General features: G+C 33.2%; 1 pseudogene; it reads right to left on the bottom strand.

Moving 5' to 3' along the window:
- Window positions 1–20,717, bottom strand: part of LOC108481071 (uncharacterized) — a 112,575-nt pseudogene that overhangs the window by 88,022 nt on the left and 3,836 nt on the right.

The raw sequence follows: 20,717 nt of genomic DNA, 5'->3' as shown, positions 1-20,717 counted from the left end.
TGAATTTTTGTAGGGAAATGATATATCTATGAGAGTATGTCCAAACTCAATACTATTAACAAGAATAAAAAAAATACTATTTCTGCTTATATGATTGAATCTTCTTGTTTATAGAATTATAGATTAGGTCATTGCAATTATAGAAAATTGAATGACATGCATAAGTTAGATTTAATTCCTATTTTTAATAATAATATTGAAATATGCAATACTTGAATGTTGACTAAAATTATAATTAACCTTTTCCTAAAGTTAAAGGGAACACAAAGTTGCTTGATTTGATACATAGTGATTTATGTGACATACATGATACTCCTACATTAGGTGGAAAGAAATATTTTGTTATTTTTATTGATGATTATTCTAGATATTGCTATGTATATTTATTACATTCAAAAGATGAAGCATTTGATAAATATAAATTTTATAAATCTGAAGTTGAATTTCAGTGTGAATCATTTATCAAGTGCTTAAGATCGGATAAAGGTGGAGAATACTATAATCCAAGTTATTTTGAATTCACCAGATTATCCATCAAGTTTTAGCCCCTTACACACGACAACAAAATGTAGCTGAAAGGAAAAATAGAGTCTTGACTAAAATGGTAAATTCAATATTATCATTTTCAGGTCTTAGACAAAGTTTTTGGGGAGAAGCTGTTCTAGCAGCTTGTCATATATTGAATAGAGTTCCTAATAAAGAAACTAAAATAATCTCCTATGAACAATGGAAGAAAAGAAAATCAAACCTTAATTATTTGAAGGTTTGGGGTTGTAGAGCTATTGTTAAAGTTCCAACACCTAAACGTTAAAAGTTAGGTGAAAGAGCAATTGAATGCGTATTTATAAGATATGCACATAATAGCAAGACAAATAGGTTTGTGGTAATTGAACCAAATGATTTAATTTCAATTAATACTGTTATTTAATTAAGAGATTTAATTTTTTATGAAAATATATTTAATTCTATTTTAAGACAATTACAGCCACAACAATTTATTCATCCTTTAAATGAGAATGAGATTCCAGTAGAACAAATTGATAATAATGATGAATCTTGTCAAGAATTAAGAAAAAGTAAAAGGATTAAAAAGGTCAAAGATTTTGGGCCAGATTTCATTATGTTTCTTGTAGAAGGAAAATGTGAAAGTATATGCAATAAGATACCTTATTTTTATATTACGAAATATGATCCTATTATATTTGAAAAGGCAATGAAATCTTAAGACTCTACTTTTTGGAAAGAAGTAATAAATGATGAAATGGATTCAATAATGGAAAATCAAACTTGGGTTTTAGTTGATCTTCCACTGGGTTCCAAACCAATAGGTTGTAAATAGATCTTCAAAAGGAAAATGAAGGTCGATGGAACCATTGTTAAAATAAGGTTGGTAGCCAAAGGTTTTGTACAAAACAATATTGATTTCTTTGATACCTATGCTTCAGTAACAAGAATTGTTACAATTAGACTCTTAATATCACTTACCTCAACATATAATTTGGTTGTTCACCAAATAGATGTTAAAACTGCATTTTAAATGGTGAATTGGAAGAGGAAGTGTACATGGAACAACCGAAAGGATTTGTTGTTCCAAGACAGGAGCATAAGTATGTAAGCTTGTTAAATCTCTATATGGACTTAAATAAGCACCAAAACAATGGCACCAAAAGTTTGACAATGTTGCTTTAGCTAATGGCTATAAAATAAATGAATCAGATAAGTGCATATATAGCAAACTTGAAAATGGAAAAAGTTTCATAATTTGCTTTTATGTAGATGACATGCTCATTTTTTGCACGAATTTGGAACAAATAGAAAATATAAAGAAATTATTGTCAAACAACTTTGTTATGAAGGATATGGGTGTAACAGATGTTATTATTGGGATTAAAATAACCCAAGAAGAAATCACTGTAGCTTTATCACAATCACATTACATTGAAAATGTGCTTAAAAAGTTTGATCTTTTCAATTGTGTACTATCATCTACACCTATTGATCCTCAAATAAAATTAGTATCTAATGCTAGTTGGAAAATTGATCAATTGAAATATGCAAGTCTAATTGGTTGTCTTATGTACATAATGACTTGTAAAAGGTTAGATATTGCATATGTTAATGGAAAATTGAGTAGGTATACAAGTAATCCAAGTAGTTTGCATTGGCAAGCTTTGAATAGAGTACTTAGGTACTTAAAGAAAACTATTAACTATGGATTGTTTTGTAATGAATATCCTCCAGTTTTAGAAAGGTATTTGGATGCTAGTTGGATTACAAGTTTGGAAGATTATGCATTTACTAACGGATGGATCTTTATTCTTGGTAGAGGAGCCATTTCTTGGGTTTCCAAGAAACAAACATGTATTATTGATTCCACCATGGTAGTAGAATTTATTGCATTAGCTGCTACATCTAAAGAAGCAGAATTGTTAAGAAATTTACTTTATGATGTACCTTTATGGCCTAAGCTAATTTCACCTATTTTTATCCATTGTGATAGTGAGGCTACTTTAGCGAAGGCATATAGCTAAGTATATAATGGAAAGTTTAGACACATTGGATTAAGACATAGCTATGTCCAACAATTAATCTCTGATGGAGTGATCATTATTAATTATGTGAGGTCAAGTAAAAATTTGGCGGATCCTTTAATAAAAAGTCTTGCTAGAGATACAGTAAAAAAAACCTCAAATGGGATGGGACTCAAGTCCATTAATTAGAGTCACTCATGATGGAAACTCGACTTAACGCTTGGTATAACATCAAGTCTTGAGTTCAATGAGACAAAGTACATCATTAGTATGTGACTATTAGCACTATAAATAAGTTCATCCTAAGATTAAAGTGCTATAAGGGAAGGATGAGTAATGTACTCTAAATAGACCCATAACATAAATATGTTAGAGTGCTATAACTACGGGAACACTCTTGATATGATCTACCTATGTGAGTGGAAGTGTGGTCACTTTTAAGAGCTTAAGGGCTTGACTCTGACATCACTCATGAAAAGAGGACACAGACACATGACCATAATAATGCCCCTAGATACTATCAGTGACCGATGTTGAAATCATAGTATGGGATATGTTCGATTAATAAAATGGAATAGTTGGTTCAAAGCTCAGTCTACCATGCAAATTCGTTTAACTTTAACATATTTTCACTAAGTAAAGGTTCAATTGTAAGACACCTTCATTTATGCAAATTGATTTCGAGGAATATTAAAATTTAAAATATTTTGAAAATGGGGGGAAATTGTTGGAACATTTTCAAATATTCTAATCAAAAGATAAATCTTTCGGTCATTGGTCAAAAGTTATATCATTTGATTTTTGAAAAAGAATTATAACTATTCAAACAATATTATTTAAATAATTATAATATTAAATGAATAATTATGTTTTTTAAAGATATTATTATTAAGAAAGACACTTGTCAAAAGATGTTTCTATGAAGAAATATGAAAATTCCTATAAATAGGAATTAGATTTCATTTGGAAATTACACCAACAAGTTCTAAAAGCTTTTTCTATCCTTCCTCATTTTTTAATATTATTAGATTGTTCTATAAAGAGTTACTGTAGAAATTCTTTGTAGAAATTGAATTTCTTGTTATTCATTACTCAGTACTTAGTGGACTATTCTCGTCAGTGCAAAACACAAATAGTCATCGGCTTCATTGTATCCTCGAAGTTAATTTGCTTGAAACTCTTTTGTACACCGAATATAGGTGGGGCAAATATAACTTTAAAAATAGTGGGCTTGATACAACCTTAAAGCCTTGTCCTATTTCTTCATTTTCTATGTGTTCAAAATTTTTCTCATCGGAGATTTATACTAACAAAGATTTCATTTCTAGACCTATTAAGTTGGCTTATTACATTTGTGATGTTAAAAAGTGTAAGGATGAAGTTCGTTGAAATCATTTTGAAGTTGTGAAAAAGCTTCCATTTTAAAAAACTTCTTAAAAATTTCTATTTTTGAAAATTTAATATTTTTAGTAATTTTTATTTTTGGAAACTTTAATTTTAGAAAGCTTTCATTTTTCTTCATTTTCTATTTCTTTTAAAGTTAGCCATTTTAAAGGAAATCCTAAAATTTTTATGGATAAACATTTAGCTTCTAAAAGATGACATGGCAATATCTAACAACATTTCAAGTCAAATTCAGAATTAAAAAAGTTGTCATTTTTGAAATTTTAATGAGAGTGCAACTCTTTTCTCATTTTTATTTCTTTCTATTTTAAATTTCTTGAACTAAAATTATTAGTTTTTAGGACAATGAGAAGCTATTTATTTAATTTTTCAATTGGGTCATGATAGATGTTGTACTTAGTTTTAATGGTGTGTTTTGGGGTTTGGTAAGTTCATTACAAGGTTCCACCCATGTTGGTTGCTTTCACTTATTTTGGATTAATTTTATTTGTTAATTTTGCAGGCCATTCAAGGGAACTACCTATGAAGATTTGGACGTTCAAGCAGCTCACATCCCATGCAAAGTTAGGCCTTCACAAGTCCAATAGGTGGCCGGCCATATGAAGCTTGCTTGGGGGTTTAGTCTTGAAGAGATTTGGTTGAAATAAATGAAAGGAGGATAATTGATGCGAAGCACTTGCATAGTCAGCCATAAGAGAGGATTTATTGAGATTAAATTCTTGTTTTATATGTAATATTTACATTAATTACATTAATGCTTTAATTCTATTGGCTAGAACACAAAGTTTTTAGTGGTTAGAGAGTGCTTTTTTTACATGTTTGTTAGATATTAATTAGGCGATATTATTTACATTAAACTCTGCAATTTGACACGTTGGCTGCCCCTCATTCAATAAAGTGATGTTTTTCTTCGATTTGCGTGAAGCATTTGGTAGAATTGAGTGATTAAATTCTTAATTATTTTGGAGTTTTGCTTGCTTTCATCCATTTCAAAGAGATGTAAACTCTTCAAGTCTCCAAGTCCAATTATTGATGTTTTTGGATACGAGTTATCTTAGGGTTATATAAGGCTACTTTTTTTTTCCTTTTTTTTTTTTGAACTTCTTTATACTAATTTGTTTAATTCAAATCTTGCTTCTTTTTTATTTTTATTTTTATCTTCAATCCATCACACTTGTAGCAGGGCGAAGCTAAAATAACTTTGTAGGGGCCGAATAAAATTTTAAATTTTTATAAATTATATCTTTATAATTTTTAAAGAATTAAATCAAAGTTTTATAATTTTAGGGGTTTAAAGTATAATTTTACTTTTATTAATTTAAAATTTAGAGGACTTAAATGATAATTTTTCATTTTAGGGGGTCGGGGCCCATGCCACCCCCTAGTCCTCGACTTATAGCCTAAAACATATTCAGTAGCTCTATTTAAATGTGTTCATGAGTCAAGTCGAGTTTAATCATGATATTAACATACATTATACTTGCTCAAGTCCAGTTTGGCTTGAAATATGAGTTTAAAATTTTACCTAAATTTGTCCATATCTATAAATAGCTAATTCAATCTCATTTTAGATCCACTTGTTTTATTTTTAAAAAAATTATATAATTTTTAATTTAATATTTAATATTTTTAAGGAATATTTAATAATTTTATATATTTTTTATTTATAAAAATTTTATATATAGTCATCTTAACATTTTTTAATAATTACATTATAGTAGTATATAATACTATTAAAAATTTAATTTTTATGTATAATAAATTACATGATATATAAAAACAACATAATATAAGATATTACAATTGAAAAATCTCTATCGAGTCGAGCTTGGATTTTGAATGTTCAAACTCAAGTTTAGCCCATATTTTAAATTGGTCTAATTTGTTTGCCCAAACTCAAATTTTAAGAACTATTACTTTTGTCCTAACCCTCCTGTAACAGCCTGATTTAAACCCTAATCTGAACGGTGATTTCGGGACCACAAATTCAAGCCGAAAAATATTTTAAAATTATTTTTTATGTTTATTTTGTGTGAATTTATATCTGTAAAATTTTCGTGAATTAATTTTGTCATTTAGGTGCCCGATTAAATAAAAGGACTTAAATCGCGTAAATTGAAAATTTGGTAGTTTAATTTATAAAGGGCCGAATTGTTAGTGGCTTTTAAGGATGAGGGATTTATGTTGTAAATAACCTATAAAGATATTAGTGGGACGGTTAAAGACTTGCAATATGTGGTTTTTAATATTAAATTATTAAGGTTATAAAAGTAAGTTAATTATTAAAGCATATATATGATATAATATCATAAAATAAACTATGTTTTTCATTCTCTCTTGCACCGAATATAAACAAAAAGAAAAAGAAAGAACACAAGACTAAGTTCGGCCATCTTCCAAGCAAAAATCAAGGTTCGTTCTTTGTCGGTTTTTGATAATTTCTACGTTTTTGAGGTTGTTGCTTCGAGTACTACAAAACCCATACTTGAATTTTTTATTTTGATGGATATTTTGAGTTGTTCCATTCTTGATAACTTATGATTTTTGTTGTTTGATGATGAAAAATGAAAGATATGTTTTAGATTAACATATTTTGTATTGGAGTTTTTGATGATTTTAAGTAATTAGGACTTAATTGCAAAAATAATAATTTGGGGGACTAAAATGTGAAATTAATGAATTATAAGGGCTTGTATGGACATGGGTAATATTCGACCTAGCTTGGGTGTGGAGAAATTTGATGTATTTTGTGTTTTGTGTAATAGGGACTAAATTGTAAAAATTGTAAATATCAGGGGTAAAATGATAATTTTCCCATTTATGTGTTTTTGGATTAAATTGAATGAAAATATGTTTGAATGAGCTTAATTTGAATATGTTTAGATCAAGAACCAAAGAAATCAGATTTGGATCGGGGAAAAACAAAAGTTGTCGACTAGCAGCCTTGTCCCGTTTTACGACATCCGAGGTACGTTTATTAGCAAATAGACATGTTTATTGGTAACTTAATGTTATATTTACTTGCTGTTTTGAAATGTTAGAAACTAAATATATTATGGCCGAATGTGATTGAAAGTGGCTATTACACTTCCGAGTTCGATTAGACCGAGTTACGACGTCCGAAAGCCCCGTATGAACATTAGGAATAGCTAGGATACATATGTCATGACATAGGATTCCAATATATGAGTGCAGGTAAGTCCATGACATCAATTTGTGATTTCGATATGTGTTTACGAGTAAGACCCTGTCTGGGACAGTGGCATCAATATGTGGCTACATGTAAGACCATGTCTAGGACGTTGGCATTGTACGATATATGTGTGAATTATCTGAGTGTCCTACCCAATTCCAAGTGGTTCATTGGACTAAGGTAAACATAATCGGATGTGTTGGATGAGCAAAAAGGGACAGGTATGATTTAGTTTATTGGTTATCGATGATAAGGTAAGTATGTGACTTATTGATAAAATGCATTATCTATGATATAAAGGATAAACTTCCTTGGTTCAAATATGTATTTTCGGCCTCGAACGAATGGTGTATTTATTATGGAAATGATTCTTTAATTGCATTTATATGAGCCTATGAATATTCGGCTATGAAAGTAAATTATGTACATGATCATATAACCGAATCTTTGAGCTTATATAAATTTGTATAGTTGACTTGTGAATGAGTAGTAAATATACTATGAATAGTTCTTGTGTATATATGTATGAGTGATAATGTATATATGCGGTTATATGGTTAACTTATGTAGTAAAATTTTATTAAATATAAGAGTTTTTCATTTTGTGTAGGGGAACTAAGTGTAATAGGAATATTCGGCTTTGGTGGTTAAATGATACTATGTTGGTTTTAACTATTTATACATTCGGTTAAATGGAATTATGAAAGGAAATAATTATATATGCTTAAAAATATTGCATATGAATGTACCTATAAATGATTGGATTTAAATGTACAATGATAAAATATTCTGATTAGTTTTGCTAATTCTGTTAATATCATTGAGTTATTTATTCGCTTATAACTTACTAAGCTGAAATAGCTTATCGTGTGAATATTTTAGCTTATACATGCCATAATCTCTAATTCAACTTATAAAAGTATCCAAAGTAGTGGATAGTGAAATAGCTCGGGGATCGTCTACAAAGCTCATCACACTATCTACTACTTTAGGTACTTTTATAAGTTGAATTAGAAATTATGGCATGTATAAGCTAAAATATGTTTTGGAAATGTTAATTTGGGGGTTGTATATAAAGCTATGTGAAAATGGCTAAGCAATTATCCTTAAAAATTATCTATGTTAAGCTTGATCTTTGCCCACTCTACCTTATAATTATGTGACATGTTTGCATGAACTTGTGTTAGGTATAGCATGTGCTGAAATATGGATATTGCCATGTTCCTATTCGGTTTATGCAAATAGGATTGAATGTTCACTAATTTTGATTGATGATAAATAGTGTATAGATATTTTGTGGACAATTGATGTGTTTAAAAGTTATATACTTTATGTTAAGTAAGGTTTCTACTGCGGGTAAGACACATATTTTATGTGTACCTTATTTTATTGGTTTGGTTTTCATATTTTGTATGGGATATATATATATATATATATATATATATATATATATATATATATATGAGAATGTCATTTAGATAAATTAATATGTTTGCATGCATATTATGTGTATTTATGAGGTTGCCATATGGGTTAAATCAACCTTAGTATTAGGTAGTTAAAAATTTAAGTTAGTTGGATATTATAAATGGATATATGTGACTGAGTATTTGATCATGACATACAGATGGATCCTTATATGTCTTGTTATATATATTTATAGATGTTTGTATTATGATTGGGTTGCAAACATGCATGATTATATTGATTCATTGAATTTTTTTTCTAAAGCTACGAAATTATGCAATTTAGCTTGTGATAGCAGAATAGCTATAGAATGGGACGGATTTTCTTTGTATATTCCTAAATGTTTGAGTTTAGTTTGTGTAATTATATAATACATGCAAAGTTGATAAAAATTTAGGAATAAAATCCGCACCAATGATTTAATATGGATGCATAAAATGATCGAACATAATTTAGGTAATTTAGTGGTTTAAGTACAATTTATCTTGTCTTATTTATTTTAGGTGTTCAAAATGTTTCGAACTTTGATACGGATAATTATGTGTAAAGTTTATACTATCGTATGAAATGTTCTCGATTTATAAATGAAGTCGGTATAGACATTTATATTAATAAATATTTGTATAAGCAATTTGTATGATCGGTAATGTCTCGTAACCCTAGCCTGGTGACGGATACGGGTTAGGGGTGTTACACCTCCCAAATTTCAAACGAGTTTTAAGACTTGAACTGTAACACCCCGTACCCGAGACCGTTTCCGAAGTCGAACACGAGGTATTTACGGACTTATTTCATTTTTCTCACATCCAAAAAAAATTTTCGAGACATAAGTGGCTAATCTGCGGCCATTGTTACCTTAAAAATCATATCTTGAGTTCCAAAACTCGAAAACCAGTTTCATAAATTTTACCTAAAACTAGACTCATATATCCATCTAAAAATTTTTTCTAGAATTTTTGGTCAAGCCAATTAATACAGTTTATTAGTTAAAGTCTCCCCTATTTTAGGGTTCGACTGCTCTGACCTTCATGCATTACGACTTATATATCTTCCTGTACAGGGATTCATTACTTATGCCGTTTGTTTCTAACAAAACTAGACTCAAAAAGAAATCTATACATATATGGCATGACCTCTAATTATCTCTGGTTAATTTATAGTGAATTTCCAAAGTCAGATCAGGGGATCCAGAAATCGCTTTGGCCCTGTTCCACGAAAACTTAAATATCTCCTAAAATACGACTCATATGATCGTTTCGTTTCTTCCATATGAAAGTAGATTCATCAAGGTTAGATTAAATAGTTTATTCACTATTTAATTCCATTCCTACTATTTTTAGTGATTTTTCAAATCCACACCACTGCTGCTGTCCGCATCTATTTTTAAGGTGAACTTTACCTATTTCATGGTTTTCCATGAATCAACTAGAATTTGTCATAGAAAGCACCAAAATGATCATGATTAACCATTCCAATGGCTAATCGTTACCAAACATTCCATACCTCTCAATGAACAACATACAAAATGATTTTTAATGCTATGCTCAAAGTATATATAAGCCATTTTCGCATGGCTATCCAAATTTATACAAAACCAAAGGGTACATGACCAACAACAAAAAGGGTAGTCCTATACATGCCATTTTCAGAGTTCAACCAAAAGTGTACCAAAAGGGCTTTGATAGTGTGGACAACTTCGACTTCAAAAATCCCGAGTCCGATAGCTGACGAACCAAAATCTATAAAACAGAGAATCAAAGAAATGGAGTAAGCATTTAATGCTTAGTAAGTTTTGAGCAATGAAATCATGCACAACTGAAGTATAGCATTCATACGACTAAACGAATAATTTCATATACACATATTCTCACAATCATACCTACTTCACATTTCCAACTCTTATATTCATACATAAGGAATCAACCTGACTAAAAGCCGGAAGCTTGTTAATCGATTGAGCAAATACTATTTAGAAGGAATCAATTATCTCAATGCACATACGAAACATACCTCATTGTTGGGATTTTACGAGCGTATTAATTGAAATTATTACAGCAAGATCGCTCATTCCCAAACCCAAGTATCTTCAGGATTTAGCCGGATATAACCACTTGCACAAGGCCTTCGGGTCTTAGCCCGGATATGGTCACTAGCATAAATGCCTTCGGGAGTTAGCCCGGATATAGTCGCTAGCACAAATGCCTTCGGGTCTTAGCCCGGATATAGCAACTCACACAAATGCCTTCGGATCTTAGTCCGGATATAGTCACTAGCATAAAAGCCTTCGGGACTTAGCCCGGATATCTTTCGAATAACCATGCACATATATCAATAAATCATGACACAACCATATTTCATTTTCATTACCCAAAGCTCAAACACAAGACACTTATCACACTTACTAATTTTGGCTCAATAGCCACACACAAACAGCATGATTTGGTTTGCTTTATGACATGATCTCTATGCACATACGGCTACCCATCATACATATAGACTAATTAACTCAACATATAATTCAAGTAGAATCATTATATCACCGTATATTTGTTATGATTATACGTCATGACTTAATCAAATCGTAAACTAAGTTTCATTACTCGAAAACTTACCTCGGATGTTGTCGAACGGTTTCGACGGCTATTCGATCACTTTTTCCTTCCCTTTATCGGATTTAGTTCCCCTTTGCTCTTGAGCTTAATTTAACAAATAAATGGATTTAATCATTTGAACATCAAAAAGAGAAACTCAAGGTACTTAACCATATATACATTAGACATTAGAGTCACATATATATATAATCATGAATCAACTCAACATATTAGCCCACACTCTCTTTTAGCCGATTATCTAAGCCAATATAAAAGCATCAATATGCTTGCCTCTAACCGAGTACATGCAACACCAATCTACCTCATGTGGCCGAATATGCATGTCTATGTTGAGGCCGATTCTATACTTAATACATTCTACAAATATGGTTACTTGTATTGACTAAATACCATTTTGTTTCAAGTTCAAAACTCGGCTAATACCTATATATACACTAGCAATCAAATACTAACATTTGTACTTCACCTTAATAGCTAGCTTAGCAAACCTTAATTTAACATATAATTGTTCATAACACAATTAAAGCATCCTCTCCATTCCATCAACTCAAAACACATACATTAACCTAATATCAATTAACTAAGCACTTTAACAATTTTTCTTTAACTACACACATGCGGCAATGACAAAGACAATTTAACAAACCTTAAATTCAACTTATAACAACATCTACTCAATATTCAAAGCATTTAACATCACTTCATCATGCTTTTACATCATGGCCGAATGCTCCTTTTAACCCACTTACCCTCACAAAGCATGAATTTCATCATCCAACTTGCAAGCTTACAATCCCATGAATTTTAACCTTATAATATCTATCCAACCCTCACTCATTAGCTTCTATCATCAATCTCAAACAACACTAAATAAAAATATACATTGTGGGTCTAAGGTAGAACCAAGAAAGGAACTCATAAATATCAAGATGTAAGCAACTACCATTGTTCATCTAGATTTAGCATGAAACAACAACCATCACCCTTATTAATCTCCATAGCCGAAAACCTTACTCATTCCACACTCAAAGTTTCAACATGGGTTACAAAAATAACTTGATATCTCACTCCATATCAACTAAAATTTCAAGAACTAGTATAAACTTTCTTACCTTAATATTGACCTAGGATAACCGAATGATTCACTCCCTTCTTCCTCTTTTCATTTCAGCCAAGAAGAACAACATGAGAACTCTTTCTCTTTTTTTTTCTTCAAGTCACGGCAATGGGGGGGTAAGGGGGAGACAACTTTGGTTTCATCACCCTCCTTTTCATTACTTAATTACTAACCCTTTATTTTATTCTTTCTAACATAACACACTAACACAACATGTTCACAACATGTTTCACCCCATAGCATGGCCGGCCACTAGCTCAAATTTTGGGTAATTTGACATGCAAACCCATCATTTTCATAACATGCATTAATAGGCCACTTTACATTTGCCTAGCACATTTCTAAATTTTCTCACATAAGTCCTATTTAATAAAATTCACTTACAATTAATAAAATTCAAACATGAAATTTTCACACATGCATATATACATATAATAAGCATCAACTATGACGGTTAATTATTTTTATGACTCAGTTTAGTGGTCCCGAAACCACTTTCCGACTAGGGTCAATTTATGGCTGTCACATGAACAAACAATAGGCTTATCGACAAGTGTAACCCTAATTATTACTTTGTTTTCTAACATGGTGTTTCTTATTCTATCTAGATCTGAATTCAAATCATCCTAATTAGAAATTATTCAAGTCTCATCAATTACCGTAATCAAAATTTAGTAAATGATAAGCAAAGTGAATGGGTGGATCATAAATGCAAGAGTTGATGATCCTATTGTATGTAGATAGAGGGAAAAAGTAAAAAGACCTGTTTTATTTCTTGCCACATTTGTTTTGCAGTTATGCCTGGTAAGTCCCCAGATATAAAAAAGCAGGAGCACTCTAAAATCTGAACACCTTCACTCTCCCGTGCTGCAATTGCAAAAGTGAGAGGAGGTTGTGTATCTATATTCCTGTTCCAGTAAATACATGATGTTACTTAACAAACTTAAAGTAAGCAACGCAAAGCTATTCAAATAATCAAACCAAGTTGAATTTTTTTTATCACTGATGACATTACTCGTGGTGCAAAAGGATGCAATGCACACCATCCTTCATCCTACCAAAATCAGATTACTTGATAGCTTAGTTAAACCATACACAAAGAACAAGCAACACACCCACACAGCTCAAACTTAAGGAAGCAGTACATTCTAACATTATTTTTGAATTAGAATGATGACCAGAAAATTCAGAAACTCCTCCCACAGAATTCTGATTAGACATGGTGCATGAGTCCTATAGTTAATTAAGCTGAGTGATAGACAATAGTAGAAAAATGGTTACTCACAGCCTAAGTGAAAAGCAACGTGACATCTGCAGTCGCCTTTCCAGTATTATATAGCTGAAATTTCAAAACTCAACTGATCAATTCCAAAGCAAGTAGTTAATCATGCCAAACCAAATTTCTACAACGACTCATTCTCACAGTTGTTGGAATTCCTAAGATTAAGGACAGAAAACTTACCTTATTACTAGGAGTTGCCTTGTAAATAGAAACTAATCTCAGTCACTGATTCTTAAGAAGTTACTATTTTTTAGGGATTGTTTCCTTGTTTATGTTAATTCCTCTCTTTATAGTTGTAAACTAATTAGCAGAATGATAACAATCTTTTCTCTAAGTTTGTTCATGGTATCAAGAGCTTTAGGATTCATTAGATCCTGTTCATTCGTCTCTAATCTCCCTTCTTAAAAATCCCTCCGGTTTAGTCCTCCTCCTATGGGTGACGTCAATGAAACTCTGTCTGTAACTGAGACTTCATAAATAACTCAGAATGTCAATCAGGGAATCACTCAAGGTGAACTTAATTCCTCCCTTATAATCACCAATCATCGGCTCGATGGGAAGAACTTCTTGTAATGGTCACAATCGGTCCTTATGGTGATTCGTGGTTGTGGCAAATTATGGTACATCAATGGAGAAATTTCACGGCCAACCACAGCTGACCCGACTTATGCCACTTGGGAACTCAACAACTCGATTGTAGTGGCTTGGCTAATTAATTCGATGGAAGGCCATAAAAGCCGCACCTATCTCCTTTTCAAAACTGCAAAAGACATGTAGGATGCAGTCAAAGAAAACTACTCAGATCTTGGAAACGCCTCCCAAGTATTTGAGATCAAGCTTAAGTTAAAAGATATCCAACAAGGGACACTCGAAGTAACTCACTGTGATAGCCTTAAAACGATCCTAGTCGGAATGTGGTTTCGGGACCACAAAATCGAGGCATAAAAATAATTTAATATTCATTTTGATGCCTATAATATGTGTTAATTCGTGTGTGACATTTTTGATGTTTTGATTTAGGGTTATAAATGTGAATTTCACTAAAAAGGACCTAGTAGTAAACTTTGAAAGTAGGATAGGGAAATGTGTGATGACTAATTGAATCATGCATACAAAACAATGGTTTTTGCATGTCAAATACCCTTCTTTTTATAAGTGGTGGCGGCCATGACAAAGGAGGATGGGCAAAACATGTCATAGACATGTTGTGTTGGTGCATTATGGGAGGAAACAATAAACTAAGGTTAGGAATAAAGAAATGGGAAGAAAAAAAGAGAAAAGGTGTGTGATCCCCCATTGCCGTGAGTTGAGGAAAGAAAACAAAAAAAAGTGTTCATCATTTTTTCACTTCTCTTGGCCGAAAATTTTAAGGAAGAAGGAGGGAGTTTTTGCTTCATGCTTGGTTTGGAAGAGGATTAGGAGGAGGTTTGGCCATACTTGTATCTAGATTAAGGTATGTTTGAGGTTGTGCCATGAGATTCATGCATGTTTTAGTTGCTAGCTTGAGTTCTAATTAGCCCATGGTTCAAATCTTTGCTATGTCATGGGGATGATATTCGCCAAGGTGGATTTTGTGTTAATGCCATTGCATGCTAAATATGAAGCTTGTTAATGATATATGTGATGGTGGGTTGATGACTCTTGGATTTTCTTTTTAGCATTTTTGAGTGAGACATTAAGTTCTTTGTTTAACCATGACCAAAATTGAAATGGTATGGTGTTGTGATGTATTCGCCATGGTATATCCATAAGTATGATTTATGCTTATTGCATGGTAGGTAAGATTTGTGTTTTTGGATATATGTTTATATTTGGTTATAATCAACTTGAGATTCGCCCTTGCACCTATATGTATATATGTTTGCACATGATGTATTGGTATGACATATATACTATCTCAAGGTATATATTTACTTATGATGATGTTTGGTTATGAAGTAAATGATAGATGCGTATTGAGCTACAATATGTAATGCATTAGTTAGTAAAATGTATGCCATTTATGTGTGGTATTAAATATGTAATTGGCCTCAACATCAACATGCATATTCGCCACATGAGATGGATTGGTGTGCATGCATTCGGTTAGAGGCAAGCATATTGATGCCTTTATCTTGGTTAGGACAATCGGCTAAAAAGGAGTGTGGGTTAATATCTTGAGTTGATGCATGATTTCACATGTATGTGACTTTAATGTCTAATGTATAAATGTGGGCTAAGTGCCTTGTGTTCCTCTTTTCGATGCTCAAATGATTAAATCGATTTATTTATTTAATTAAGCTCAAGAGCAAAGGGGATCTAAATCCGATAAAGGGAAGGAAAAAGTGGTCGAATAGCCATCGAAATCGTTCGACAACATCCGAGGTAAGTTCTTGAGTAATAGAGCTTAAATTATGATTTGATTAGATCATGTTTTAAGCAAATCAAATCATGCTCTTTGTGTGTGGATATTGAGCCGATATTTGCAAGTGTGATAAGTGTCTTGTGTTTGAGTTTTGCTAATGAAAATGAAATACTGAATGTGTCATGATTTAGTGTTAAATGTGCATGGTTATTCAAATGATGTCCGGCTAAGTCCCGAAGGCTTTGTGCTAAGTGACCATATCCGGACTAAGATCCGAAGGCATTTATGCGAGTTTCCAAATCCGGGTTAAGTCCGAAGGCATTTGTGCGAGCTATTATAACCGGCTATGTCTCAAGGCTTTTGAGCGAAGTCGCTATATCCGGATAAAATCCAAGGTACGTGATTCGGAATGAGCAATCTTGCTGTAAAAATTTCAGTTAATACGCTTGCAAAATTCCAGCAATGAGGTATGTTTCAGATGTGCTTTGAATTAGTTGAGCCCTTACAAATAAGTATTCGCTCGGTTGATAAACGAGCTACCGCCTTTGGCTAAGTTGATCTTTTGTGTATGAACATAAGGGTTGGTAATGTGAAGTAAGTATGATATTGAGAATTAGTGCATATGAAATTATCCGTTTAGCTATATGAATGCTATGCTTTTGTTGTCTGAATCCCTTGCTCAAAACTTACTAAGCATAAATTGCTTACTCCGTTTCTTTGTTCTATGTTTTATAGATTTTGGCTCGTCAACTATCGGACTGGATTTTTGGAAGTCAAGTCTCCCACACTATCAAAGCCCCTTTTGGTACAAATTTTGGTTGAACTTTAAAATGGCATGTATAGGACTACTCTTTCGTTTGTTGGTCATAGACCCTTTGATTTTGTATAAATTTGATAGCCATGCGAAAATGGCTTATATACACTTTGGCATGGTATCATAATCATTTTGTATGTTGTTCATTAAGAGATGTGGAAATGTTTGGAATCGATTAGCCCTTGGAATGGTTAACCGTGATCATCTTTTGTGCCATGTATGTTAAAAGGGCTAGTTGAATCAAGGAAATTATGAAGTAGGTAAAATCTACCTTAAAGACAGAGGTTGATAGCTGCAGTTATGTGGATGTGAAAAATCACTAAAAATAGTAGGAATGGAATTAAATAGTGAATAAATTGTTTAAATGAACCTTGATGAATCTATTTTCATATGAAAGTAATGAAACGATCATATGAACAGTATGTTAAGAGATATTGAAGTTTTTGCGAGACAGGGCCAGAACGGTTTCTGGATTCCCTGTTCTTACTTTGGAAATTAATTGTAAATTAACCAGAGATAATTAGGAGTCATGCCATATATGTATAGATTCCTCTTTGAGTCTAGTTTCTACAGAAACAAACGGCATCAGTATTGAAGCCCTGTACAGGGAGATATCCAAGTTGTAATGCGCGAAGGTCAGTGTAGTCGATCCCTGTAATATGGGAGACTTTAACTAATAAACTGTACTAATTGGCCCGACCAAAAATTCTAGAAAAAAATTTGTAGATGTATATATGAGTCTAGTTTCAGGGAAAAATCACAAAACTGATTTTCGAGTTGTGGAACTCAAGATATGATTTTTAAGGTGACAGTGACATAGTTAGCCAGCTGGCTGGAAATTTTTAAATGGACTGTGAAAATAAATATATTTATGTCTGTTAGCACTTCGTGTTCGACTCCGGTGACGGACTCGGGTACGGGGTGTTACACTCACTACTACAACAATCTGAAAATTTTGTGGTAGGAACTGGATATGTACTATAAGGCAAATTGGGGTAAAGGCTTGGAACACACCAAGTTTATGACTCACCTCAACAATGAATGTCTTTATGAGTTTCTAGCTAGACTGAACTGTGAGTTAGATGAGGTCTGTGGCCAAATTCTAGGCAGATCACCTCTCCCAACCATCGGTGAAGTATTTTCAGAAGTTAGAAGAGAAGAAAAGTGTTGTCTTGTCATGATGGGAGACTCAAAGGAACCTAAACCTGTGACACCTCTTGGCAACCGGCCTACTGAGACCTCTGCCCTCATCTCCAGAGGTCCACAGCCACAAAAATCACGTGCTAGAAATAATTCTAGATCAACCAGACTATGGTGTAACCACTGCAACCGTGTTGGTCATACAAGGGAAAAGTGCTTCAAACTCCATGGCTATCCTGAAAAAAACAAAAGGATAATAAGACTGCCCTGTTATCCTCCACAGCTGTAGATGATGTTCTCAATGTTTGCCTAACCAAAACACAACTTGAGACTCTCCATAAGATACTTGGTACTTCCATTGCTCATGGATCTCTAGCCACCCAAGGTACTGCCCTCAGTATTGCCTTTGAATCTAATAATCAATCCTCTTGGATACTCAATTTGGGTGCCTCTCATCACATGACAGGTAACTCCACTTTGTTTCACACCTACACCCCTTGTCACAACAAGTCCCAAATCCGCATAGCTGATGGTTCTTACTCACCTATGGCTGGAGTAGAAGAAGTACAAATAACAGATAATTTTTCTCTCGATAAAGTCCTATATGTCCCAAATTTGCCCTGCAATTTACTTTCAATCAGTAAACTTACTAAGGATGAAAAACTTCTTGCTGAATTTTTTACAATTAGTTGTGTGATACAGGAATAGAAATTGGGGAGGATGATTGACACTGTTAAAGTTGATGATGGACTATATGTTTGGAATAAAGATAGAACACAAGAAGGATTGACTCTATCCACTTCAAAAGAGGACATGATTATGTTATGGCACCATAGGTTAGGGCATCCAAACTTTTTGTATTTGAAGAAACATATTCCGCTGTTATTTCAAAATAAAAATATTAATTTCTTGAAGTGTGAAATTTGCCAATTATCCAAATATACCCGTGTGCCATACCCATTAAAACCATATATCCAATCCCAACCATTTTCATTAATCCACAATGACCTATGGGGAGTTAGCCGAGTGAAAAATATTACGAGGGCTAGGTGGTTTATAACATTCATTGATGATCACACTAGGGTCTGTTAGGTCTATCTCCTCAAAGAAAAATCTGAAACACCCAAAGTAGTCCAAAATTTTCACTCAATGGTTCAAACCCAGTTCAAATCTACCATACATGCTCTCCACACTGACAATGGGAGAGAATACTTTAATTCTGTCCTAAGCTCATACTTTTCTGACCAAGGCATCATATACTAAAGCTCTTGTCCTAACACTCCTCAACAAAATGGGATCTCCGAGAGAAAAAGTCAACATCTCCTTACTGTGGCTCGAGCCATAATGTTCACCATGAATGTTCCAAAATACTTGTGGGGAGAGGCTGTCCTCACTACCTGTTATCTCATAAAGTGAATGCCATCAAAGGTCCTCAATTTCCAAACACCTCTAAATATCCTTCTAAAAGCCTTTCCTCTATTTCGTGTTCCTAATCTTCCAGCCAAAATATTCGGTTGCAAAGCTTTTTTCCATAACCATCAACCAAATCAATCCAAACTTGATCCTCGAGCCAACACCTACATCTTCATTGGATATTCCCCCACACAAAAAGGCTATAAGTGTTACTCACCAACCTTGCGCCAAATGTTTGTCTCTCGGGATATTACCTTCTTTAAAAATGAACCATACTTTGCAGCATCTCATCTTCAAGGGGGGACTTTCAATGAAGATGAGACCCTTACTACTCTCCTCAATAAACCTCATGATCCTACCACTACTATCACAAACAAGCCTAACAACCAAGGTGCTATGGTAATCCCAGATATAGATACTGTTTCCCTTGTGCAGCAAGAAGTTAGCACGATACCTCCCAATAACAATACCACCATTGAAGTGCAACAGCCCCCTGATCAAGGAAAACAGCAAAAACAAGTTCCCGAAATATAGGTTTACTCTCGACGGAATCGTTCTCCTGAAACTGATACAGCAGTGCCAATTGCATCCCCAACCGATGACTGTTCTAAAATAGAAGTCTCGCCTCCATCACCATCCATCTATCTTTCAATTGTAGTTCGAAAGGGCATAATGAGCTACACTCAACACCCTATTTCTTGGTTTGTGTCCTATGGAAATTTATCTAAGTCTTACAAAGCTTTTGTGACTAATGTTGATTTTGTAAAAACTCCAAAAAATATAAAAAAGGCTCTTGAATCAGCTGAGTGGAAACAAGCTGTGATGGAAAAAATGAAGGCCCTCAAAAACAATGAAACATGGGAAGTCTCGGATCTACCTGAGAAAAAAAAACAGTAGGATGCAAATGGATCTTCACTATGAAATTTAAACCCGATGGCCGTATTGACCGATACAAAGCTCGACTTATGGCTAAAGGCTTCACCCAAACTTATGGTCTTGACTACGACGAGATTTTTGTACCGGTTGCCAAGCTAAACACCATTCGAGTCCTTCTATCTCTTGCTGCCAACCTTGATTGGCAATTGACTCAATTGGATGTAAAGAATGCTTTTCTCAACGGGGAATTAAATGAGGAAGTGTACATGGATTTCCCACCCGGGTTTGAAGAAAGCAAGGGCCAAGTGTGTAAGTTGAAGAAGTCCTTGTATGGGCTAAAACAATCTCCACGGGCGAGGTTCAGCCGATTTGCAAAAGCTATGACCAGCAGAAATTACATTCAATGGCAGGTAGACCACACCATGTTCTACAAGCACTCGAAAAAGGAAAAATGCTGCATCCTCATCGTTTATGTGGACGATATAATATTAACAGGAGATGACTCAAGTGAAATTGTGAGGTTG

The sequence above is a fragment of the Gossypium arboreum genome, chromosome 1 (assembly GCF_025698485.1).
Source record: "Gossypium arboreum isolate Shixiya-1 chromosome 1, ASM2569848v2, whole genome shotgun sequence".
Lineage (NCBI taxonomy): Eukaryota > Viridiplantae > Streptophyta > Magnoliopsida > Malvales > Malvaceae > Gossypium > Gossypium arboreum.
Note: the sequence above shows the minus strand (reverse complement) of the source record. Positions and strands in the feature narration are given on the sequence as shown.